Source organism: Meleagris gallopavo, chromosome 2, assembly GCF_000146605.3.
Source record: "Meleagris gallopavo isolate NT-WF06-2002-E0010 breed Aviagen turkey brand Nicholas breeding stock chromosome 2, Turkey_5.1, whole genome shotgun sequence".
NCBI classification, from domain to species: Eukaryota; Metazoa; Chordata; class Aves; order Galliformes; family Phasianidae; genus Meleagris; species Meleagris gallopavo.
In genome coordinates this window covers 101032999-101060699 of record NC_015012.2, presented here as the reverse complement: position 1 = coordinate 101060699, position 27701 = coordinate 101032999, and the positions used below count along the sequence as shown (strand labels likewise).

Here is a 27701-nt window from a genome sequence, read left to right as displayed (position 1 = left end):
AAAATTCCACAGAACCTTTATTTTTACCATACTCAAGTTGTTGCTAAGGAATAGGTTTTCTTCCATGCAAACTAAAATGAAATTGAATAGATTCAAATTCTCCAGCTTAAACTGCATGTTATTAACACTGGCTAAGAAAAGCCCTAATTTTCTGGCACCTTCAAGCAATATGCCTTCAAAAGGAAAATTTAATAACTTGCATCTTACCACAAGAATGGACCGTAAGTGGTATTGCCAATCAACAGCTTTAAGCCCTTTGGTTGTTTGGATGTGAATGGCCTACAAGAATCTTTCTGGATTCACCAGCGTTGTGGGAACCTTCCACTTACACTTGGCTTGGGAAGTGTGAATTCTTATTTTGCAAAGAGCCTGGGGATGTTGCCAAAGCTAATATTCTGGGGTCCATATGTGTTAAGTGACCGGCAATTCTGGAATACAGCATCAGGGAGTCAAATGGGGGAAGCCTCTCTGAGATACTTCAGCCAAGTAAAGGAATTTGAGTTTTTTCAAGAATAAAGTTAAAGCAGAGGAATGGCCAAGAACAGAATATTTGAATTTTGAAAAAATTTAAGACAAGAGAACTTTTGTCCAGGCTACGTGCATCACAAACTGTACTGGGGGATCGTTTTTACAACAATTATCTGTTCTGTGCTAAATGACCTGCACTTGTTTTAACAATGACTGTATAATATGAAAAGTCACTGTCCTCAGGACTGTGAGCTTTGTGGCACATTTGCTGCAAAACTTTTTCTACATCAATTGGAATGACTGTGTGCCACATAGTGCTAAAATCCCACCAAACGTTTATAGGTGGTAGATGCTCATTCACTGGATATCAAGGATATAAATCATCATTGTATACATTCCAATATTTGCCAGAATCTGGATAACACTAAAAAAAAAAAAAAAAATTCTCTCAGTATTTTCTTTCACAGTTGTCCACCAAAGCTCTAGAATCCTGTAGCATACAAACAGCAGAGTATCTTCAAAATGAAATTTAAATGATTCCATCTCTTTTACATAGCAGTTAATTTAATCCCACGTGGATTATTTTCAAGGGAGCTTGATGATATTACCCACTGTAGAGATCATTGCTTTCCTGGCTTCCAGGGAAGGTAAACTGTTCTGAGAAAAACAATAACAAATATTAATACTATGCCTGAGATTATTCCATAATGCTGATAAAAGCAGAGTGGAGCAAACAAAGAATACAGTGAGAGGCAAATACTAGCAATCAGGTAAGAAGAACCACTACTTATAAGAATACTGTACAAACACATTTGAAATGAAGAGCTGTTTGGATTTGAAACAAATGTTTGTGAATCTTTTTCTATTGTATCAACAAATCCTGTTTATCTATATGTTTCAGGGTTATGATCAAAAAAGCTCATGTGCACTTCAAATAATAAATCCAGTAACTGTTGAATAATATTAATGAATATACATTGGGCATGAGTTGCAATTCTGGCCATGTTAAGTAGACAGAAACAAAGGAAATCAGAATTTCAAGAACACTTCTGTAAAGTACTGCTTCTAAACATAAATCAGCTGTTTCCTGGCACCACAATTTGACACTGTACAAAAATAGGATATACATATATCATTTGTTAAAATAATATTAAATGTAAATACAAAAGGATATTTTTTTTCAGCAATTTTTTTTTCATTATCTGAAAACAATAATCAGAAAAAAAAATTGATTTAATTTGATTCACATTTAATGACCTTCCATTTAACTTTCTAAAAAATAATCACAAAAGTGATCACAAAAATTTGGGAGTATATAGACCATGTTAAAATACTGCTGTGTGAACTATCTGTTAGGTAATATGATAAATGTCGGTGCAACAGTCTTGTATGTTGTTCCTCAGACTCTCATAGTTGAATGACTTTGGCTGCTTGTAATGTGTGATGCTACCTAATGCCAGTAAATACATTCTTACAATAAAGTCAACAAAGTCCTAGCAAATGATGTTCTGATTAGTCTCACTCATACCTTGGTTCTCAAATAAGAGGCAAATTAGCTTTTAATAAAATTATATCAGAATATGCCAGTTATTCATCTTTCTCTTCGAGGAAGTGAGGGTGGTGAAGCACTGGGACAGGTTGCCCAGATATGTGGATGCTCTGTCCCTGGAGATGTTCAAGGTGAGGCTGGATCAGGCCCCACGCAACTGCATCTAGCTATGCATCTCCCTGTTCATTGCAGGGGAGTTGGACTAGATGGTATCCAGAGGTCTTTTCCAATTGCAAGGATTCTATGATTCTATACATGTTGGTCCCTGTCTCCCAACCCCTTTCAATCATCACCTGTTTCCCTGCCGCTTGTTTCCTAGCTCCTCCTGCTCTCACAACCCTCTCACTTATATTTTTTTTAGTCCTCTTTTTAGCTGATATGATTTCTTGTTATTTAGAATCACTGAATTCTAAATAGGGACCAGGCATCCACCACATATCTGGGCAACCTGTCCCAGTGCTTCACCACCCTCACTGCAAAAGACTTTTTCCTTGTATCTAACCTAAATCTCCCCTCTTTAAGCTTTTCCCTTCCTCATGAAATTAGATCCTGGATGCTTTGCTGTATTTTATCTTTGAAAATTCCTCCCTCACTATGACCTGGCATTTTTGGTCTCATCCTGCCTCTGACCTCTGCACACAGTTTCTGTTTTCCCATCTTGCTCTTGATTACTTAGCAACAACATTTAAGCTGGCTCACATCCTAGCTTCCTTTTACAAGCATCTGAGAAAAAGTTGGAGAGCTAATGGGAGATAACTAGACATTTTCAGCATAACAGTCGCAAATAATATGGTTTGGGGACTTCTGGGTAGGTCTTGTATAGTTGTTGGCTCATGTGCAATACTTGAATTCTCTTCACTGTTAAGTACTGTCTGAGTTTGAATATATTGGTGTGAAAAGCATTAATAGAGCTATTTTTCAGTCTGCTCTAACACATTACCTGTCTGTTCTTAGTCTGGTTTTCTCAATAAAAGGGAACTATACGACACTGGATCTGATGAACATTACAATTAACTAACTAACTAATCTGTCCTGTTTAACAATGTAGGTATAGCTCATAGAATGCACTAAATGAACTTAAACCTCATTTCCTAGGAAAACTCTTACTGTGTCAAAGATAACAGCTCATCAAAGTATTAGTACAAAAATTCTGGAGTAGTTGGACAAATGATGAAAGAAACTTCATTGCAAACGTAAGATTAAATTAATAAATGCAAGATTGCAAGAATTGCCCTGGAAAAACTTTGTTATTAATTTCTGGCAGTAGGATTTCATCCATCTTTAAGTGTTACATGTTTGCACAGCATGATAACTTCAAACATCTTTGGTGCTATGAACAGTGATGACAATGTGTCTAAGAGGGCTTGAAGGACTGTCTGGGTCACATCTCTTCTAAAGCTAACAAACAGAAACTCTGTGTTTCTGTTGATCAGTTATGGATTGAATGATTTGTTTGTTCCAATGGATTTTTTAATTATCATTATTTTACTGTTTTTTGAGGACCATGACTCACTCCTGCCTGTGGCTGAATGATGTCTGTAAAGAAAGAGGCTTTGGAGCATTCCTGGCAGTGAAATTGTAAGTAAGCTGTATTTTCTCTGCATGATCCTTCCATTGCTAGACTCTCTGACAGTGAAACTTCTTTCTCTCTTAGTTCTAGTGCTCAATTTTATCCTATAGGAAAACAGAAAATGTAGAATTATTAAAAATAAATAAATTTATCTCTTGGAAGAACTGCAGAGTGGTGTGTTTACTATTGTCCTTGTAAGAATCAATGCCTTAAAATTTGTCAACAAGCAGATGGTTGAGATGAATACGTTGGTTGCAGCAGGAAAGCTAGCCATGGATAAATTACTATGTGAAATATGTGTATAGCAAAAGTGGCAGATCCATATTACTTTATCTACTTACCATTGAAAGTGGAGTAGCCACATCCAGTCTACCTAATGTGAATGCAAATACCATAGCAGGGCTCTGTGAATTAAAGAGATCTATTAAAAGATCTATTTTGTCCATAGTCTTTAACAATTTAACCATTCAGATAGTCAAAATAAAACTTCCAGGAAAGGTCCTTTGTAGAAGAAGGAACCAGACAACAATTCCTCGTATAACTTTAGTTTTGCTTTTACCAAACGAAAAAAATCCTTATCTGAAATGAAGACAGAAGTCCAATGAAAATTTTGAGTGCTGTTAAGCATCAACACAGGATATCCTTTTTGGATTGTTTTTGGTTACACATTGGAGCTTTTCACTAACTTCGATACTAACTTTCTGCTGCTGTTTTGCCATTCCTTAACATATCTCGGAGCCACCAGCACAGTTTTGGTTAGCATATGACAGTTTAATACATAAAGATGTATAGATATGCCTAATGTTCATTGTCTAAAACTCAGACGTATGGTCCCAATCAGTTCCTTATGTATTTTGGGTAGCAAAGGTAAAGATCCAGCGTAAAGGTGACAGCATGCATATGGCTCAGCCCAACGTAGTATAAAAACAACTACAAACAAAATTGTATTGCTCTCCTTAGTTAACTCATTCTTCAGAAATTAAGAATGCTTCTACAATGGAAACAGTGGGTGGGTTTTCAGAGAAGTTGATGTAAACATGCTAACAAGAAGAATGGCCAACAAGCAGGTGGTTCTTCTGATTTCTCATTTTAGAGCTACTGTATCAGGTGTTGAAAAAGCCTTCCATCTTTCTGATGCAAAAATGGGAAGAAAAAACAACCCTTTATGAAACCACAGAAAAGAGTAATGGTTGCTTATTCTGTCATCTATCAGTAGGAAGCATTCAAAAAATGCAATTCCTTTCATGGCACTGATTAATATTTCAAATAAATGTGTCCCAGTCAAAGGAGATGTGGCTATTCACAGTGGCTATAATTTACTGCAGATTATTCAGGAGAAAGGCCTGGGAAATGAACACCACTTTTCATAAGGGCTAGGATGTCGGCATGAAATTCATTTGTATTTACATTCTAGCATTTTCATAACATCAGATCAATCTGATGTTTCAGAGTAAGTGTTCTTCTAATTCCAGTGGATTGCAGCCTTTTGTTTTCCCTGGAGGCCTCCCTGCCACTCACAACAATACAAGTGTATGTAGAGAATAACACACACGGAGCTAGGGAAATAAAAAAGCACATTGCATCCAATTGCTAGAGAACATCTAAGATTATCTGTCATGCAATAGCTATGAATATGTAAATGAAAAAAATCAGTTAATTACTTTATTCCTTCTTTATTTATGTTTACTTGAGAAAAAGGAAAACAGATTGAGAAAAGAGGGAAAATGTTCAGAACTATCATTCAGATTTCTCCTTTACTGATTCTTTTTTCAAGTCTAAAAGCCAGCTGAGATTCTAAATCTCTCCTCTGTTCTCTTTCTGCAAAACACTATTTTATAGTCGTAACCCTCCCCTTTCTGAGATCCCACACTCATAAGGTCAGCTGGCTGGAGAGAAGACACAGTTCCTTCATTTTATTGACTCCATAAATAGTCAAATAAGACTAATTGTGCTCAAGTCTCAGGGAACATCTAGTTCACACCAGTTTGGCTCAGTGGATTACCACTGTAAATCACATCCTCTACTATTCTTCATCACATTTCTATGGTTAATTTTGAAACTTGAGAATCTATCTACACTAGAAATTAATATCTGAATAGGAAGAATGCATCTAACATTCTAAATGAGTCATGCCTCAATTTCATTAGGATATTATACCAATATTATACAGATTATAAAACCAACAAACAAACAAAAAATCCTACTGTATGCTATATTTATTCCGATTTTTGGGTTTCACTTCCTTCTGCTCATCAGATTTTCAGATATAAACTCAGAGTTTGAAAGACTCTGGTTTTGCATATCCAATTTGAAAAATTCATTTTCTATTTTGTGGACAAGCTGATTTATTTGCTGCTTTTGTTAACTTCAGTTGAAGTACAGTTGACCAATTGAAAGCACCACTTTTTAAAATTATTATTAAATTAATTAAGGAATTTAAATTAAATGAATCTAAATTAAATTCATCTGAGGTATCTCAAAAATCATTTCCAAATGATCACCATATTCCTCAATATTTACTTTACTTCTCTTGACATAGAAAATCCACAAAACAAAATTAAAAATAGCAAAGGAAAAAAAGTCCAAACTAGTAACAAAATTTATGTCCTTCTGCATATAGAAACTACAAGTGCTAATAGTCTCTGAGGGGAAAGAGAATCTAAGTTTCCATTAGATCTATCTCTTGGCTATGTTCATAGACTAATTTGGGCTGAAAAGATCCTTCGGAGATCTCTAATGCAAACCACTGCTCATAATAGGGTCAATTCAGATATGGCTGCTTAGGGCATTTTCTAGTCAAGCTATGAATATCCCCATTGATGATGATTCTACAGACTCTCTGAACAATCTGTACCAGGGTTTGACCATGCTGGAAAGCCATTTGTAGTTGGAATTTCATGTGTTTTTTTGCCTTATGCTGAGCATGGCTAAGGAGATTCTAGCTTTGTCTTCTGTATACTAACCCTGGCCTTGAATGTCTCCAGGGATGGAGCATCCACAACTTCCTTGGGCAACCTGTTCCAGTGTGTCACCACTCCCTGTGTGAAAAATTTCCTCCTAAGATCTAACCTAAACCTCCCCAGTCTCAGTTTAAGACCATTCCCCCTTGTCCTATCATAATCCACCCTCGTAAACAGCCATTCCCCCTCCTGTTTATATGCTCCCTTCAAGTACTGGAAGGCCACAGTGAGGTCTCCCCAGAGCCTTTTCTTCTCCAAACTAAACAAGCACAGTTCCTTCAACCTTTCCTCATAGGAGAGGTGCTCCAGCCCTCTGATCATCTTAGTGCCCTCCTCTGGACCCGCTCCAAGAGCTCCACGTCCTTCCTGTACTGGGGGCCCCAGGCCTGGACGCAGTACTGCAGATGGGGCCTCACAAGAGCTGAGTAGAGGTGGACAACCACCTTCCCCCTCCCTGCTGGCCACTCCTTTTTTAATGCAGCCCAGAACACCGTTGGCTTTTCGGGCTGCAAGCGCACACTGCTGGCTCATGTCCAGCTTCTCATCTACTAGGACCCCAAAGTCCTTATCCACGGGGCTGCTCTCCAGGAGATCTTCTCCCAGTCTGTATAAATACCGGGATTGCCCCGATCCAAGTGCAGCACCCTGCACTTCGCCTTATTGAACCTCATTAGGTTTTCATGGGCCCATTTCTCCAGCCTGTCCAGGTCCCTCTGGATGGCTTTCCTTCCTTCCAATGTATCAACTGCATTGCTCAGCTTGGTGTCATCTGCAAACTTGCTGAGGTTGCACTCAATGCCATCATCTGTGTCATTGATGAAGATGTTTAAGAGCACAGGTCCCAAGACTGACTCCTGAGGGACACCGCTTGTGACCGGCCTTCACCCTGACACAGAATAAATCAATAAAGAAACCAGACAGAATATTCCAAAGATCTACAAATCAGTATTTTATTGGACAAAGCAGAAAAATGTGTTTCAACAAGGCAGAGAGTATATTAGTAACAGGCCTTATCTTCCATCAGAGAACAACTAGTTGGAGTGTCTCTGAAGTAAAGAGAGATATCTTCGTGGCAGCCAAAACCCAAAACATTTTCAGCTTTACAGGGGGAAAAATGAGAGCATCTTTAACTCCAGACTGGAGCTAACCAGCAATCTGTGAAGTTGCATCATCTACCTCCTGCGCAATACACAACTTACCATAAGAACAGCTGTAATGGGTCATATCAAAGGTCCATCTAGTAAAAAATCTTTTCTCTGTTAGTGACCAGTAGCAAAACGTTAATAAAGAGGAATGGATGAAAATGAAAAGCAGAGATCTGAACAGTCATGAACCTTGAAATCCAAAAATTATTCAAAGGCCTTCTGTCCCTAAAACAAGTCTAGTCAATCCCTTTCTGGGACTTCAAATCCCCCCTCCTGTTGGAAGGCTCTACATTCAGAGTGCGTCAGTGTGAGCAAGTGGAAAGAGACGAAAAAGAGAAAAAAAAAAAAAGACATGGATTCCACAGCTTGAACTCCATGTTTTGTAACAAACACCGCTTTTAAAACATCCTGAAATTGGCTCAGTAGAGTTGAATCTTGTTTCAATAACCTGTTAAAGGCATGTATACATTTGCATACTCTCTCATTCTCTGTCTTTTCACTTTCTGACCAGCTGAATAAATGTTGATAACATTGTAAATACTCCTGCTTTTAAAATAGCTCCATACCTCAAGGATGTGCATTTGTAGGATTACTGGACTTCTTCATGACATAATACAAATTTTTCAGCCAAAGGATGAACGTTATGTGAAGGCCAAATTTTAACTGGAAACACCCTTGTTTTCTAGCAGCAGAATGCCACACATCGTGTGTGGGAAGACTCTTGTCCAAGCCAGCCTTGCAGGGATTACTGAAATCAGAATGCTGTTCATAAAGAACTGCACCTGAAAATACTTGGATCACTTGTACAGTTGTGGATTAGTTTGGTTAAAAATACACATAAGCATTTATCCTCTGGATAACTGGGGCTGATAGGAAGCTGGAGGTACAGCAACTTCCAAACTGGAGTTGATGTTTACATTATAACCACCACTGCTGAGTTTCACTTTCAAAATTCACACCTATAAAGTGAATCAACATGTGCTCAATTTGCTCACCCCTACCAAAAATGAATCTCAATATTAAAACCAAGTACAAATTGTCCTCTCAGAATAAATCAACTAAGCACAAATTTAGCACTTATGCAAGCAAAAATAAAACTTAAGCCCAAGTGTGCAGAGGTGAAAAGATAATTCTTCACACTTCACCCATCAAATTGGACACTTCTGTTCCTTTTATTCTTACAATAAGAAAAGATTTCTCTTGACAACACCCAGAAGAATTACATGCACATAAATTAAATCACTGTTTGGCCAGTTATCTTCCTTTGCAGTTTGAAAGACAACATGGGCCTTATAATCTTGCCTCGAATGGGAAAGAAAAAGAATTCTTCTATTTCAGACTCAGTTATGATCACAATGTCTTGCACCTGCAGCAATAAAAGAACCCAAAATCATTTTTGCCTGAGAAAACAGCTCCTACTGCAGCAAAAGAGAAAAGATCTGTTCACATGACCAAGGAGGAGGCAGGCAAGAGCAGGGACAGAATTGACTCTTCCTACCCCAAAACGTTGGACAGAGGATCAAAGAGACCTTTTAACAGTGCCATTTTCCACAGGAAGAGATAACACTGCTTCCTTCTGAGCAGAAATAAGCTTCTAGTGGGACCTAATGGTCCCATACACATACATTGGTGCATGTCTGTGTGCACGTCTGTATTTGTTCATGGTCCAGAGGATGCCTTAGCAATGAATTTCAACTCTTCACTCATCAAAAGACACCTCCCAACAGCTTCCTCTCTCACTATTTCCATTCTCCTACAGCTTTCAGGCCTAGCAGATGGGCAACCAGGCTTCGGAAAGCATTTCAACAAAATGTTTACTATTGCAAAAAACCTAGCAGGAAGCGGTGCATTTTTATGCCGTGCCCATGAACTCAAATCAATGAAAGTTTCAGTTCCTCTATAAACATTTCAGCCAGCTCTGAGCAATACACAGCTGACACTTCCTTTACTCCAGGAAGCAATGACCAGCAACAAAGGTTCTATTCCAAACTGCGCGGTTAGCGGAACAACAACAGAGTGCTGTGCCATCCAGCTGGTTTCTAAAGGTTCTGAGCACACCTGCCAGGGCAGTCTGAACTGATGCTGATGGTGTTGCACAAGAAGAAATCTCACGAGTCACCAGGGGCTCTGATGCCACCAGGCAAAAGAAAAGGACTTCTGCTCTAGAGGTCCGATGGCTCTGTTCGAGCTTCGAAAAGTTTACATTTTCTCATATTTTGTAGTTTTCAGTGGAAGTTTCAGCCCTGTCCTTAACCACTCCATAAAAACAGTGGGAGATCGACTCAGCTTTACATACATGAAGCGAACAGGACTTGCTTTCCAACCTGGCAGTGTATCCTTTGCTTGCTGAAGCCAAGCACGCTGCCAGCAAACCCCAGGTGTGCACCACATGAGCAGGTGAAGAAAATAAAATACATTTATGTGCATTGCGATGACAGTTCTGAGTCCATATAAAGCATAATACATGACAAGAAGTGTGACTATAGATAGCAACATTCCTCGTATGCACAAACAGGCAGAAATCCAAAGGCACTATGCCTTCATCTTCCTGGAAAATTCTTTGGACTGTTGTTCTTTTGCATGGATTTTTATTATTTTTTAAAGTTGATTTGTTTGCTCTTGTTAAACTTTCTTTCTATGCTTTTTTTTTTTCTTTTTTACTTTTTTTCCCCCAGAATAAGCAACAAGTAACAGCTTCACAGGACAGCAGGATTTCATACTACTTTTACACAACTGCATCAATTTAAATGAGATCAGAACGAAGCACAGACAGGTTCTTTCAAAACCACTAATTAAACCACCCTTGGAAAACAGAGTTTTAATTGGAACTGTCCCTGTGATAAAATCCTCAATGCTTACAAAGCTGCAACAAGCTACAAGAAGAAAGATCAAATGCACAGCCTTCTTTGAGAGCATGTCTGACAGTCCACCAGCCAGTAGGAAGTGTTCCAAGCTAACAGCCCATTGATAAAAACCTTACTTAAGCCAAAGCCAAATAAACTTCATTATACATAAGAAACTTTCCTGTCCTGTGCTCCCATAATAGGAGAAAAGACTTTTTTCTTTAAAAAACAATTCTAATTCTATTCGTGTTCTATGTTGACAAAAGCTCTCAGGATAATGGGAATTTTTACCATATGGGCACTGCACTGTGCCCGTATTTATCTGCTAATGCACATTCTTGCAAATTAAAAAGAGTGATTTAAAAAAAAGTATGGTGGGTAAGGTAGTAAACCTTACCCTTCCAGATTCTCTTTGATGCTGACATGACACTATGAACAGAGAGAAATAAAGAGATAAATATGCTTTACATGTGGCATGAGAAGATGTGGTCTCATATATTAAACTTGAAGATTCAGTGATATAGTAAACCACTTCAGTTTGGTACATGCTGAAACTTTCAGTTATGTAAGAAAATCTCATCCAGCTCATTCTGATTCTAAAATAAGTTCTTGGTGCTAAAGATAATGCTTGTTGTTAGATACAGCAGTTTTTCTTCTTTCATCTAAAGGATACTGTGTGAGCATATTGGATTTTAATCATACACCTGCTTGATTCAGTGCCTCTTGGCACGGGTGTGTATGCACGTGTGTGAAAGAAAGCAAGAGAGAGAAAGAACATGTGCATGTGTATGCTTTTCTCCTATGAAACCAGGACATAAACTTTAACTGCAAGATAGGAATTGTACTAGGTTTAAGTTGAACAGTGGGGAGCAACCTGGCCTCCTCAGACTTCATTATAATCTTCACTTTTTTTTAAAAAAAAAAAAAGGAAGATCTTTGAAATTGCCATCTACAAAGCAAATAAAGTATATCTAGAAGTGTATCTGGTTTAGAAACATGAAACAGTTCTAAGTTCAGATTGGGAGGTAGAGAGCTGGTGGCTTGCAAACAAAGGAGTTACCAGCTACATACTGTTTCCTGAACACACATTGGCTGCTCTGCTCAGTGGATTGTAACCAGCTTCAGCATTTTTTAAATATTTCCCATTAGCCTTTATTTGATATTTTATGCTTCCCCTCATAAAATCTTTAAACAGATTAATTGTGCCTGTGATGTTTGTTTGTAAGTACAGCTGCTCTTCCTTCCAGTTTGTTTTACAATTGCGATGTCTCAAAGATATCCTCATAAAACTGACGGGTGGATCTGCAAACAACCAGAGCTTTATCAGAGAGGAAATCCAGATTAAAGTTATTGGAGAAAACATTTGAGTAACGCTCCATGTTACCAAAAAAAAGAAAAAAAACCCTCACAAAAGAAAAATTTAGATTAACCAAAATTTCAGCTACATATTTATTATATAGTCATAAGTACTGTTAATCCTGCAGTTTATTTTGTTCACAATATGCATATATGCTGTTCTGATAAAGTAAGATGTCTCAGAACAAATAATAAATCCACTCTCTCAAGAGTCTATGTGTAATACAAATTGGTTTAGGGGCTGTCATGCTGTACCTCCAACAAGTGCTATATTTCAAGATTCTTTTGGTTATTAGTTGGAAAGGATGGGTGAGGTTTCAGACCAAAGCAATTGCTAACTATAAAACCAGATCAAATAAAGGCTTCAGTTTGAAAGAGCACCTTTAAAGTCCATTTGCGAGATACACTGTTCAGCTGTTAAATGTCTTGTAAGTTTTCCAAGAACCTTGGTGAGCTTTCTTCATAAAATCTATATTATTTTCATTGAAGATTAATGATAGGCTTATTAAAAAATCAAAAACTTGGAGAGGCTTTCTGTGATTATGAGCAAGGGTCATCACACTACATTACTTCGGAATGTTTTTATAAGCTCTGTCAGTAGAACCACACTTAAAAAAATCGATAGACCAACTTTTTCATGTCTGTTTTTCATTTTCAAAGGATATAATCTATTTTTTCTCTTTCATTTACAAATATGTGCACAAAAGCAAAATATCCTTCAGTGGTACAGCTACACAGTACCACTGGGTCTAACTTCATTACCTTCTGTAACTGAGCAACCACAGTCAAATCAACATGGCTACACAGGTGAAAGATGGGGAGGATTTTGCCTGTGGACTAGCAGAGGGCTGTACATTGCAAATGAACACTTAGTACCTGAAAAAAACCCTGGTCTTGGATTTGGAACAAGATGATCTTTAAGGTTTCTTCTAACCCAAGCCATTCTGCGATTATATAATTTGGTGGCAAAGATCTGGGCTACTGCCTTGCATTGGTCTGGCACAATACAGGATAAAGGATGCAGAGTCCCATGAGGCTTCCAGGGTGGATTTGTGTCTCAGAATGGAAAATTTTCAGAAAAGCAAAGAAAAAATCCCTTGGGACTACTATACAGGTAGTAAAAAAGGCAATGGGAAGAAACCAGCATGAATCAGTCAGAACACAGAGCTTTAGTGCTGGCTGCTGTAGTTTGCTTTCTTTCTCCACAGATTAAAAAGTACTGTTGACTACTGTCATGTGGTAGAGCCAATCAATAAGACAAACAGAGACGTCCAGGACAGGGGTCTTGTGAGTAACCTGACCTCTCTTTGTTCATTACCTCCATGATGCAGGAGAGGATTACTCTGCCTTTTACTGGGCAGTCATCTAAAACTGCTGTCTCTCTGCTTGAAGAGATTCATGATTCAGAAAGTGTTATGGGTAGAAGCGTAAGCCAAGTTTTCCATAATGACCTATGTCCAGTTTGAAATATTCTAAAAGAAGCTGAAAGCAAAGAAAGTCAGCCTTCTCCAAGTCATCAAAAATCAGCACTCAAAATGTAATTAGCAGTCTAAAAGCCTCGGTCACAGTGGTCTGGATTCATGCCACACTGAGGCAGCACATTCATGAATATGATTGTTCTTGCCTTCATCCATCAGTCAGCACAGAGGCAGTTATCTCCAGAAAGTAATTCAGCTCTTGCAGAGCAATCCATGTGCTGAAGAAGGCTGAATTACTGCTGGTGGTGCCTATTTCTCCATTATTAGAAACGGAATATACTGTATCCATAAGCATAACTCAGGCACCTCAGTTAGGTTACCTCAATTAAGGCTTCTGTTAAAATATCTTTATTTAAACACAAGTCACTTAAGATATCACCTGTAATGGTATGCATATTTTTAAATGTCTTCTTAAAGTGCACAGTCATCAGTCTTTTGTAGAGGATCTTTTGTAGAGGACACAACATCCATGTGAGAGAAAGAATTTAATTTAAAACAGCTTTTACCCAGAAGAACATTAGGACCAAAATGACAGAAGCACATTGGATCATTGTGGAAAGTTCTTATAAGCAGTTCTGCCAGGATACAGAGGATACTCCTTTGTATTGCTAAGTGGTTGAGTTTGAAATCAAGGAATGACAATCAGAGGCCTGCAGCACCTCCCCTACAAACACAGGCTGAGAGAGCTGGGATTGTTCAGCCTGGAGAAGAGAAGGCTGTGAGGAGATCTCATTTCATCCTTCCAGTATTTAAAAGGGGATTATAAAAAGGAGGGGAATCAACTTTTTACAAATTGTTGCTTTTTATGAAGCATGACTCAAACAATTGACAAAACTTCTTGAAACTCTAAGTAAATTAGAAATAAAGAGGCAGATATTTCCACTTCAGTGGTATTTAAGGAAGATAAGACCTCTTAGCTAAGGTCCCACAGCTTTCCTTGCATTACAAAGTAAGCAGCACCTGGGGACGTGCCTGGCACCAGGACTTGACTGTCTGTACTGTCACATCATCAGGTGGTTGCTGGCAGGTTCTTGATCTAAGCTAATAAAACCCACAACTGTTCTCAACATTCCTTGGGCAATAGCGTGGATCAGGGTCAATAGCTTGTGAGTAGTTTTGTGATGATGTCCTGTTTTGGACAGCAGGGAGTTGAAGAAGGTGGATGTGAACTAGCTCAAGCCATCTGGTCTCAGTGACAAGAAATGGGTGCCTTGTTTCGTTTCCCAGAGGCATAGCCACAAAGGGTGATAGGCACTGGACGGGAATGACTCCAACCCTCTCCATACATCTGAAAGATGCAACTGTTTTCCTTTTTCAGCCTAAAATATACATCAAAACCTCAACATCCTGTTGCTTCCCCAGCTTGAAACAAGAAAATAAACCCAAGAAAAACTCTCACATTATCGCTGGTCTTCTCATTATCTCTTAACACTTATGCTACATAGTTCTCCATTTGGAGAACCTATAACAGTATCCCTGTTCCCTAATTCTTCAAGACTGAAATTGAGTGATATTCAATCTGCAGAAGTTTTTCCTATCTCCACCACTGCTGAGTTAGGAGCAAACTCCTAACAGGTTCTTGGAGGAAAAATGGAGGCAATTCTACAATTCTGTGCAAGAGTTGCTCAGGTCCCAGACCTCTGCAGTCACCTTCATGATCTTCCCTTTTACAGAGTAATTTCTGCAAAAGTGACAATAGCCTCTGGTCATCATGCCAATTTAATCCGTTTGGTGGTGGACTATGAAATCTAGAAGGCAGCAACCTATTATTAACCCTAGTCATATTGTCCAGCAATCATTCTGAGTTACTACCAACCTAAGCCAGATTTGAACTGCTGACCAAGAAGTGAAAGGCTTTGTATCCTATTACCGACATCCTAAATCATCCAGCCTCCCCTACAACTATATTTTTTGGATTATTATGTAGGAACAATAATAGAATACCCCATAAACAGGTTCTTTAGATATTCAAACATGTCAGGTTGTACTTTCTACATTTTCAGATAATCGTGGGGTAAATATTTGTTAAATGAAGTATTTTACATCTGTCTTGGACCAAAGTGATCTTTCTGTCAGTAATACCACTGAACACTTGTAAAAGTATGCCGGCCATTACAGAGTTATGCACTCTTGGCAAATACAGTCTTTGAACTCATGTTACTGTGCTGCCAATAAAAAATATGTTCTTTTTTATCAACTGGATGTCTTTCAATTATACAATCACTGTCTGACAGAAAAGCAGTTGAAATAGATTCTAAAATATCCTTTTTTTAAATTTCACACCAGCTGGCAAAAGGTTGACATTTGTTTGCCGAACTCTCAAAAAGACATTTGGTGTAGTTCAGCAGTACAGAGAAAACACTGTATAAAGATCAAAAGGAAAAAAAGCATGTACACTTTCCTGTGAAAGACAACACATGGTACTTGCAGAAGGAAATGCTTCATTTCTTTCCCATACATCAGAGCTAGTCCTTCACCTCATCATTACGTTCATCTGCAGTCAAAACGAATGGTGCTGGAGCTGGAGGCCTGGGCCAACCAATGTTTTCATAACCCATTTTAATCCTACTAGAACACATAAAGCAAACATTGAAAAAGCAACTGTGCTTATTACCCCGGTAAATTAGAATATGATAGATGAATTAATCTCAGTTGCCATGTACACGGACTAATTCAGATTATACTCAAACTTGATAATCTCTCCTATCACTGTAATTACTGAAACGCAATGAAGTTACTTTTTTATGAGATAACACTCAACACACCTTCACAATCCCTATTAAGAACTGTTCATGACAGTGCATATGCACTTTCTAATCCACCACACTGCCACGCTTTACTCATCCCAACACAAAATGTACTTCCAATTCAAAAGATATGCCATGTTCTTTCTCCTTAAATATGTGCAACGCCATAATTTTTTACAACCAATGCTATTTTTTTCAGTGTTTACACTTAGTTTCTGCAAGTTACTTTCTTCTATGAAAAAAGGGCACACTTCAGTTTTCATCCATGGAATCACCCTCTCCATCTGCACTTCTTATTTATGCTATTAATTTCCTTACTTACATGGAATATACTTAAACACCCTTTTTTAAAACCAAGTTGGTTTTAATGAGGGAGTTTGCTTCCTCTTCATGAGCTGTTCCTCTTTGTACTGCCCTGAAGCACCATGAAACTCGCATTTTCTGCCACATCTATCGTCCCTTTTACCTGCACTCTACTTCTAACTTGAAAAATTTCCCTTTCCATTTGCAAGGTCCCACCTCATTTTTTCTCCCTAGCCTCTACCACTGCCAATACATTTTCACCAGTCACCTGCCTCAGTGTTGCTCAGGCTCCTCTTTCCTTCTTGCACCCTCCTCTATACATCTATATTATATTTCCAATGGTTCCATTAACAGAAGATATGGAGGTCCATCTGCAAACTGAGCCTATTTGTATAGAAAGATTTTTTAGGCAAATCAGATATTCTTTCCTTGTTTTCAGACTTGCTCTCAAATAGTACACGTGCATTGACAACTCTCCAACATGGGATCCATATTTCACTTTACTGATGAGCTTCTGAAAGTCATTACTTTTCAGTGTATACAGATAATTAGAGAGGTTGCAGTGGAAAATGCTAATGGGAAATACTAATTACAGAATACCAACCAGCTCTCACATTTTAATCCTTGTGAAGAGGAAAGAAGAGAAAGCTTCAATGATGGGCTGATATTTCTACTCATTTACCTTTCATAGATAGAATTCCTTTGGGTGCTGTAGTCTTCTGTCTTCTCAGGAGATGATGACATTACAAAGGTAGTAAACATCAGGAGAAAGAGTCAAGAAAGTCTCCAGAAACCCAAGACAACAACCTCTCTTCCTGCCTCTGCTGTTAGATGGTAAAACTATACCTTTTTCATCCCACTGTCATTTGCTTATGGTGAAAATCCCTAGAGAAAGGAATGGCAACTTGACCCACCTACAGGTGTGGAGAGGAAGGTGATATAACTGAAGTAGATGTAAGTCTGAAGGAAAATGGGTGAATGAAGTAGGATGTGGGATTGCTAAGGGACAAGAGGAAGCTGGGCCATGAAATCATCCATGAAGAACAATACCCCATTACCTCTGAATCTGCTGTTTTACTGCGATATATAGAAAGAGAATATAAAAAACTAAATTTGTATTTTAAATATTCATTGTAAATTGTCTTATTGACAAGAGAGAAACAGACTCTTTTAGAAAATGATTCATTTAATGTAGATGTCTGTTTTGGTAATTGGTGTCTCTGTTCCTCTCCACTCCTGACTATACTAGACATTTTGATGATTTGCTCAGACTTGTCTGCATTATAGATACCTATATTTGGCTACGTGAATGTTGTCCTAATATCTACGTTTTTTGACAGGAGGCTTGTGGAATTTAAAAAGCCAGGAGCACATCACTCGATCCTCCTCAAATAACATGGTGCAAATCTACCAATAAATCTACAGCTATAAAGGGCCCAGCTCCAAACTTTTCCTCATTTATTAAACTTCTCCATAACTAAAAAACTTGTCCATTCTTGTAACTTACTTGTCTCATGAATCACTGCAAAGCTGTCTCTTCCTGCACAACTCAGTGGTCCCAATGAATGCAGTGGTCAGTGAAACTATCAGACCAAACAGCAAATTATTAATTAAGCATGTTTATTCCACAGTAACTCAGAACAAAAGCTCAAATACCCTTGGACAGTAGGAAAAGTATCAAAGATGTTCTGATCCATTATATCTACTATATGACTACCCGTTCTATCTTACTCCTTAGATATTCAATGCTTTGTTGATAGAAAAAAAAATACAAATCCTAATCTTGCCAGGTGCTGAATAGTGTTGAGCATCCAATGAGATTTACAGCTAAGAAAACAGTGTATGTTATGCATCCATCAGGACTATGTTCATAAGAAATGTGCTATCTCTGTATCTGTATAAGACATTAGGATATCAGCTTCCAGGCAACAGAATCCCTTCAAGAAAATACATACTAGAGAATCTAATCCAAGTCCTTAATTTCCATCATTTTGAATAGTGAATTGACCTGAAGAAATTCAGTGCAAACGAGATACAATCTGTGGAATGGGGTTTCTTTTCCCTTTCATTATTATTTTATTTATTCTATTTATCTTTTGAAAAAGTTTTATTATACCCTAGCTTGCAATGTCAAGCTTCAAATAAAGGCAAAATGTTCTTTTTTTTTTTTTTTGAATGAAAAACATTAAAAATATTATGAGCACATATTCAGGTGGATTTATTCATGTATTTTACCATGTGAAAACAAACAAGAGCAAAAGTCAAGTAAATGGACATTTTTTAACATTGATATGTTTCTGGCTGATTGCCAACTTTAATAATCTAAACTGTTTAAATTGAAATATCGTGTCAGCTTTTAATACAAACCCTACACGAGTTGCAAATTCACTGTATGTGTTAAGTCTAAAAAAATCATCATCTATCATTGCACTATTTCAGCAGTGGCAGTTCAGTGTTTTTAAAAGGTTCCTATGAACACAGATCTTAGTTTAAATGTAATATTATGTTATATTACTCACACTTGAACTGACCTTCATAAATATCAAATCCTTACAATTATAAGTCCTGACATTTAATACTTTCCCGCAGACTAAGCGGGACCATGTTACATTATAAGGTCACTTGTCATCTGCAGCTTTGAGAGAAACTTATCATTTTAATGAAGACACTGACTCAGGCACATACACTAATGAAATTGTGGACAAACATACTTCAGATTCGCACAAGGACGTGTCTTCTCACTGTACCACTGTAGTATGGGAAGACTTTTAAACTGTCTTGCTAGTTCATTGCTCAACTGCATTAACCAGCAGCATATGCTTTGCATTGTTGCCATAGGAAATAACGTTAAGTGGTCCTAGTGAACACTGAAGGGTTAACTCTTCCTGCTCTCCTGTGATGAAACTGATAGGTTTCCCCAAAGATCTGCTCTTCGCCAGCCAGTAAGAAAGCTGGTTTTGCTCACTTAAGCATTCAGCAAAGCAATTGGGACAAATACCTGATTGATCCAAAATCATGTTGTATCCATAAGCCTGAATTATGTCACTTAACTTGAAGCACTTTACTGAGCCAACAACGCCATATTCTCGCTCTAGAGTCAAGGGCAAGTTGGATGCATCTCTGAGCATCGATTCAACCAGCAAAGAGTGGGACACCTCAAATAAATGACGATTGTAGCAAAACCAAGGGCAAAACATGGCTACCTTCAATGCAACCACGCTTCAATTTACTTTGATCACAAACTTGTTATGTCTGTTATAGTAAGGTTCAGATATTAATAGAAAACAATGCAAGCAAAAGAGATTTTCATTCTCATGTGCTGTTTGCTTTGAGAACTGATCAAGGACTAAGTGCTCCTGTTCGCTGTGGGGGATTTGGACTAGATGATCTTTAAAGATCCCTTTCAACCCTAATGATTCTATAATTCCATGATTTTATGTCTGTTATAATCAAATTCAGTGTGCTTGCTCCTCACACTGAAAGCAGCTGTTGAAGTGATGAGCACAAATGAATTTAAGGCGTTGTCCTGTGTACCTTGACATAGTAATACTGCAGTGATGCAGCAGGTATTGATGTAACCTGTATTTGCAGACTTTGCCAGGATCATACAAGCAACTTCAAGCCCAACGTACCTAAAAAAAATCCTTGTTTTTCATATCCCTTGCCAAGTTCTATTCCATCTGCATCTTGGTTTTCCTGATCCCATCCCTGCACATCCAGACAGCATCCTTGATCAGTGAAGTCTACGTTGATCACTATTTCAATTTAAGGGTTTTGGATAGATAATATCCAAAGTGCATCCCAGTCTTGCCAGAAGGACTAGGGAGGTGATTATCCCCCTGTACTCAGCCCTGGTGAGGCTGCACCTCAAGTATTGTGTTCACTTTTGAGTTCCTCACTAAAATAAAGACATTGAGGCCCTGTAGTGTGTTCAGAGGAAGTAGTGTGTCACATTGGAAGTGGCTGTCTAGGGAGGTGGTGGAGTCACCGTCCCTGGAGGTCTTCAAGAAACGTGGAGATGTTGCACTGAGTGACATGATTTTTGTGGGCATGGTGGGAATGAACTGATGGTCGGACTTGATGATCTTAGAGATCTTTTCCAATCTTAATGAATTTATAATTCTATGTTACAAAACTATGAAGAGTGGCTGGTACCCCGGAATACTGTACTGCCATTCAGAAGAACCTTGACAGAGAGAAGGGCAGAGAAAATTATTGTGAAATTCTACAAAGGTGAATGCTGAGTTCTGCACTTGGGAAGGAATAACCCCATGAAAATGTGAGCTTTGTGCTAATGAGGTAATTCAGTGTTTATATAATTAAAGTCAGCCACACTTTACCATTAGTAATTCCAAGTATTCATTGTGTCAGACATGAAATCCGAATTATGCTCAAATGAGATGTTGTTTTCTCTACACTAAAATATGACTCATTATGTTGTTTCAGTGAAAAAACACAGATAGGTTGAAGAAGAACAAAGAACCCTAGGAAGATGTGATAGATTTATTCAAAAACACCCACAACAATACTGAACAGAGAAACCAGAAAATGACAGAGGAAGCAGAGTAGTTGTGATAAAATATTTAACATTAATGCAAAGAATATGAACTTCAGCAGTAATACTAGTCATTCTATTTTTTTTTCCCTTTTTTTTTAACCATTAGACAAGATTAACAATGAATACTTAAAGATTCAGATTCCTTCAGCTTTTACATGGCAAATACTCTAAGTCTACTACTGATAATAATAATCGCACATCATCACACTCTGAAGATGAACAAAATTTCTTCTTTTGGCTGCAATCAAATACATGTATTACCAGACATAGCCTACTGACAGCCTTACTTAAAATAAGAATGATCAATCAAAAAGGATTTCCAGTGTTTTCCTCCTTCAGAATGTCTCAAAACAATCATCATCAACAAGACACTTTGACTGGCAGTCATAACCTTGAGTTACCCAAAAAATCATCGGCATGAAAACAAAATCCTGTGTGTGTTCAAGCATAACTTTTTCTGGATCAGTTGTGAAAATGTGCAAAACGAGTTTTAAGAGTGCTTAGCTTTGTGTATCCTATCTTCTTTTCTTCTTTTCTTCTTTTCTTCTTTTCTCTTCCCCTTCCCCTTCCCTTCCCTTCCTTCCCTTCCTTCCCTTCCTTCCCTTCCTCCTTTCCCTTCCTTTCCTTTCATATTTTTCCCTGCTAAGTGGCAATTCTGTGAAATGGTGTGAGATTCTGCATTTCTATTCACAGCAGAGACCTCAATGGAGTGCTCTGACCTGTAAACCTTATCCTCACCACACATCCTTGCTTAGGAGCATGATCCCTCTGGACAGCCTGCTGTGCCCTACATCAGGTTTTACAGTAGCACAAAATAAATATTATCCATTTCAGGGTATGCCTAGAGATCTCAAACAAGCAAAGATGGAGATGTTTCCTTCTCAGCTTCAAATTTGAGAATAAACTAAAAGGAACTTTATATATATATACAAATACATATATGTATACTCTGTTGTAGATCATGGTCTACACTGGTGGCAGTGTTTTCTGTTTCTAATCGCCATGGCCTTTATGATACTGTACTTAATGAATTATGCTCCTCAGGAGGAGGTCAGTGAAAGAATTAAGCTAAAAACCCCTAACAGTGTCGTTGGCCAGGAGCCAGCTCTTTCCAGGCTGTGTTTCTGCATGAGGTCTGCCACAGCTGGAGCGAAACGACTTGCAGGTGGCTCAGTGGGCAACAGATCACACAGTACTGCTCTGTCCGCCCCTCAACAGCAAGGAGGGAGTCACCTATGCCTGCTGTTGGTGGCTGAAAATGAGCAGGAAATGTCTGACAATCTTGATTAAGAACTCCCAAGCATTGAACTTTCCATAAGGAAAAGGCGCACTCAGATCTCTCTGCTTTGACGGTTTAACTTCCAATTTAAATACTGCTTGGGGTACAGGAGAAACTGCTAGCACTTATCCTTATGCTGTTAGTCTGTGGATGCCTTAATTAATATGATAGGCATGGCTCAATCAGCACAACAAAGCCCAGGTAATGAAGTAGGTATGCCTGCGTTTTCCCCAAGTTTAGATCATGGAGAATTTATAGGCTTTATTTAAAAAGTAGTTGAAACACACTAAGTAATTTTCTGGAGTATTTTCAAACTATTAATTTCTAAATTGCATGAACAGATGCATCAAATGGCTTGGGGGAATGGAGGAGCTCAAAGACTGGGCCAAGTAAGTTAGGTTCTACTGAGAGCCCGCTTAGACAACCACTTTCATCTCCCTGGGAATCCCAGCACTTGTCTGCTCAGCTTCATTTTCTTGCAGATAAATCATATGTGCATTTAAAAATGTATAAATCATAAATATCTACATAAACTGAGGAACAAAAGGCTTTTCTGCACCTCAGTGGACAAAAACTACTGTTCATTTGCTGCACGGCTCGTTTGAGGCCATTAAGCAAAATAGGCCCAAATCCTGGAGTTGCAGCACCCAAGGACAAAGGGCTGGAGAAACATTTCTATAAGTGGGCTGGAAGTCTTTCACCAGTGGGAAAAGAGAAAGATATCTTCATGCTTTATTTTCCTGAGAGGGACAGCAATCACAAAACAACAAAGTGATGGAGATCAGACATCTGGTCCAACTCATGCTCAAGCAGGGACACCTACAGCAGGATGCCCAGGCCTATGCCCAGATGGCAATGGTGTGCTGATCTGAAGACATTCTTACCAGCTACCCATTTGCTTGTTCTCCAGGGTTGAAGTGGCTTTCTTGCTCCTGACAAAGTCTGCAAGCAGAACTTACGTCAACACTGGCTGCATCACTGCAGTATTACTATGTCAAGGTATGAGGCAGGATAATGCCTCAGATTTACTTGTGCTCATCACCTCAACAGCTGCTTTCAGTGTAAGGAGCAAGCACATTGAATTTGATTATAACAGTCATAAAATCATGGAATTATAGAATTAGTAGAGTTGGAAGGGACCTTTAAAGGTCATCTAGTTAGAATCCCCTGCAATGAACAGGAGCATCCACTACCCTTGATTTTGGTGCAACAACTTTTATATCGGCAATCAAAATATATGGTTTCCTGAGCATATCCAACTCTGTGGTCCATTTACAGTGACAGACCAATATCATGACTCAGAAAAGGAAAGGCCTTGATTTCTACCATATTTTTTTAATTCTTAGAGTAACTTCTACACCTCCTGCAAAAGTGGAAAATGAATGGTTTGATCTGTGGCTTTTCAATTTTTACCAGGTCTCCTTACTAATTACTTTTATCAAATCAGAAATGAGAAACAATAGTGTGTGAGAAAGTTGACCACAAGATGGTAAAAGAAAAAATAATAAATAAACGCACACAAGAAATGAATAGAGATCATGTGTAACTATATGAGTTGACATTTCTTCACTGAATGACTACAGCTCCCAAAGAAATGCACAGATAACAAAGTCTGTATGCAAAGACCTAGCTAAAAATCTACAGAAAATTATGTCCTTGGCAAAACTTTACTGAGCACCCTGCTCTGCTAAGTCCGACAGCTTCTTCAATATAATCTCCTCTCTGTTTCCTCCAAACAAAGCCATGTAAATTCACGGGGACCCAACCCAAAGTCCCACGCATCCAGGAATTTATGGTGTAGATGTGCCCACACAGTCTGGAAAGCAAGTCACACAGAGCCAGAAGAAGCTAACAGCAATAGATACATTCTCACTTATCTTCACATTGATCTCACGCTGCAGTACGCACAGTACAGGGCTCAGGGTTTAACGACTCGAAACAATCGATGGCACAGTGTGTACAGCGAGCCCTCAGCTCTTCCCATCTGGTCTCTAATCCTCATTCCTGCACCCTTGATCATTAACTCTTAATTTATTGCAGTTGAAACAAAAATATATATATAATGAGTAACATACAAGTTCATGTTCCTGGTAGCTCTCATTCCTTATAAATTCCCACTACACCTAGGAAACTGTGGTTCGATTTTCTGTGTTGCTAATTGGTGAGTGCAGCCAAAGAAATTGCTAGCAGGTTTTCATCTCTTGAATTTATTTACCACCATGGAAGGGGAAAGGGGCCATTCCTCTGGGAAGGGGAGAGAAACTGGAAGGATTACATTATTTTGACCTTACAATTGAGCTGACATCTAGTGCAGCACTAAATCAATGCTTTGGCTCAGGAGACTGGATTAGTGCGAGTGGGTTGCAGGCGGGCTGCAGGACTGCTGCTGTCCTGGAGCTACCAGTGGATGTCAGTAGAGGCTCCACTTGCAAAAGATCCAAATAGAAAGAGACAAAAGAAAGAAAACCCTCTAGGTTCTTTCACTGTAGACATTGCAAAATATACAAAGTGCTCCAAAATGGTTAGTCTTTTCCAGCTAATGATTTAGGACTACTAGCAAGAAGTAGTACCTTAAAGGACAGAATAAAGCTGATCAGGCTGCTTGTAATTCTTTATGATTTAACCTTTCAAGAGCAATATTTTTTTCAGTTAATTTAAAAACAATGAACAAAGTCAGGAGGCCCACTGTTAGAATAGTAGTGACACTGGATGACAGATTGAAAAGAAGCAAAACATACACAATCTGCTCCCTCTCCTCCAGCAGAGCAGCCACTGCTCCAGGAACACTTAAATGCAGCAGTAAAAAGCAAAGCTCTCTAATCATTGTTTTGCAGGGGTTGGACTGCAACCTTTTAGTAAAGTAAACAATCTAGACATGCTAAGAGCAAGATTTGAGCTAAACTCTTAACAATTTTATCTAGAACAAACAAACAAACAGCCCATAAGTGGAAATGACTTCCTTCACTGAATTATAGCTCAACACATTGTGAGACCCTTGGGAGCATTCCTGGTGGTGAGTTTGCTGCTATGAGCGACTGATTCCCCATGCAGAGACAAGTTTCAATGCCATCACTTATGCTGAAAAACACTAAACTTAAGGGGAATGAAGTGCCACTGCACAAGGGAATGAGCGTGCCCACTCCCTTGAAAATATCACTCTAAGACTTTTCCTGAAAGAAAATATGGACTTCTCAGACTTTTCAATTCTGAAGTAATGCAAAGTAAGTTCTTTTATCAGGTAGGATCCTGGACCTATAAAATTGCTTGTGAATGAAAGCTTTCCAAGTCCCTAGCTGGGACAAAGCACTTTTCTGTGATTTAAGGATTGATAATTCCTCTAAGTTATTCCAGCTTGGGTGGATGCTGTTTGGTTTAACGTTTTCTGCTATTCTAGTCTGCCTGGACTGTAAATATAAGTTATTATAAGTCATGTGGTCACTAGAGATGGTCAAGTGTTTCAAAAAATATTTTTTTAATTGGAATAATGCCAATCCTATAAACTGACATGTTTCATGGGAACATAGAAATTTAAGAGACTTTCAACAGGAAAAGTTTTTTATGTCCAGAATGGAAATTTTGGTCAAAACCACAAAGAGAGAGAGAGAGAGAGAAAGACCTACCTCATATCACAGTGATCATCCTTCCTCAGAAATCAGTTCTTTGAGGCATCTGTTTTTCAGCCTAGTTTCCTACACAAATGAAAGTTAAATGATTACAAAAGTGTTTATCTTGCTGCTCTCCTTTAAAAACATTCGAGCCCATCAGCCAAATTCAGTGTTTGCAGTGGACATTGTGCTGTTGGCTAGTTTTGGAAAAACAAGGGACTAAGCAGAGCAAAACAATCCAACCCACCATAGGAAAGTGCCCACATGAGAAAGACTTAGTGTTTCCTTCCTAGCTTAGGAGAGAGTCCAGCAGACACGAGGCAGAGAGTGGGAGATACTCCAGTAATATTAAGGTGGAGGTGATCACAGAAATGAAAGAACTGGAAAAATTATAGTGGATGGATGTGGGTGATGAGAAGAGTCACACAGTGTATCCATAGGAAACCAGAATGCTCTACTAGTTTTTACAATTTGCATTATTTCTGACTCGGCTGTCAGTATTTTATTGACAATGCTGTTTTCAGAACTGAGTAGCATGGAAGAGAAGACACAAAACTACACAAAGTAGATACACTACCGCTTTCTTTTTTAAGTCCAAAAATAATATTCTATGTCATTCAGCACTGCATCTTGAGAGGAATGTCTACCTGCCTCAAATACTTTTTAATTTAACTTTTCCCTTGTCTTTTAGCTTGACATTTCAGCATTGGTATTCAGGACAATATCTCAGGTACCCTGAAAACATTAGTTTCTGCTTTTTCCATTCGTTTGAGTCCTTCCAATAAGAAAGGGATCCCACACCTAGTACAAGTAAGGAAGCTTCTGTGGAAGAATCATAGAATCATAGAATCACCAAGATTGGAAAAGACCCCCAAGATCACCCAGTCCAACCATCCACACATCACCAATAGTTCTCACTAAACCATGTCCCTCGAATAAGATTAATTAAGAATTCTGGAGAAAGTCATTAGAACAAGCAGGTATATTGCTGTGACTCAAACTGTTCTGGTACCAGTTTAGCAGCAGAAGAGGGAGTTCAGCTTGGGTTAGCCCTCTGAGCATGTACAGGCTCAGAACAGATTTTGCACACCAGGCTGAGCTTCACACAGCCACAAGATACATTCGCATCAGGACCTGAGCAAGCTTATTTAAAAGTGTGATTGATGTGTTGGCATCATCAGAGAAACAAATAATATAGACCCAGAGCCCACACCCTGGTTCATCTGAAAATATTTTATGATTGGAACAGGCTTTTTCTTGTTGCCCTCAGTACTAGAGTAAGTGCATTGTCTCTCTTAACTAAACTACATTTATCAAAGGGATGTGCAAAACCAAAATAATAAGAAGAGAAAACTTGCATTGTTCATAATGAGTTATTTTATTAGGGTGTTTCCCCTCTTTAGCTTCTCTGTTCTCGTAACTTAACACATGGAATAACAATAGTTAGCAACTTTGGCTTTAACTACTGTTATTTTATGCCTTATGAGAAGTTAATTGCATCTTCGACAGAGTAAAAAATATATAAATCCCTGAGATATGGAGGAGCAGAGTTCTTTATATTGCTGCTTTCTATTCATTCAGCACCAATCCATGCTAGACCAAGCAGAACAGAAAATGAGACCAAAAAAAAAAAAAAAAAGTGGACACAGCAGGTGTAACAGAGCTCAGAGTACAAAAGGGTGCTATCATTTTATAACATGAGCTAGCCCTCCATAGCGACCTGCAAAGAATGTGGCCTTTGAAATAGCTCCACTAGAATTAGTAGCCTTTCAGGAAATATTACTATTGTTCTGAATTCCACTTGAAAATTTAATTTGCCCCCTGTTATTTTCAGGCAAAT

At 38.5% G+C, this 27701-nt stretch overlaps 1 long non-coding RNA gene across 1 annotated transcript; it reads right to left on the bottom strand.

Annotated features, from left to right (window-relative positions):
• On the bottom strand, positions 1-25949 carry LOC116216383. The gene is made up of 3 exons (XR_004159067.1): positions 25877-25949; positions 3929-3991; positions 1-1125 (listed from the first exon to the last, which is right to left on the bottom strand). It is a non-coding gene; the product is annotated as an uncharacterized LOC116216383 (long non-coding RNA).
• Positions 25950-27701: the final 1752 nt, after the last annotated feature.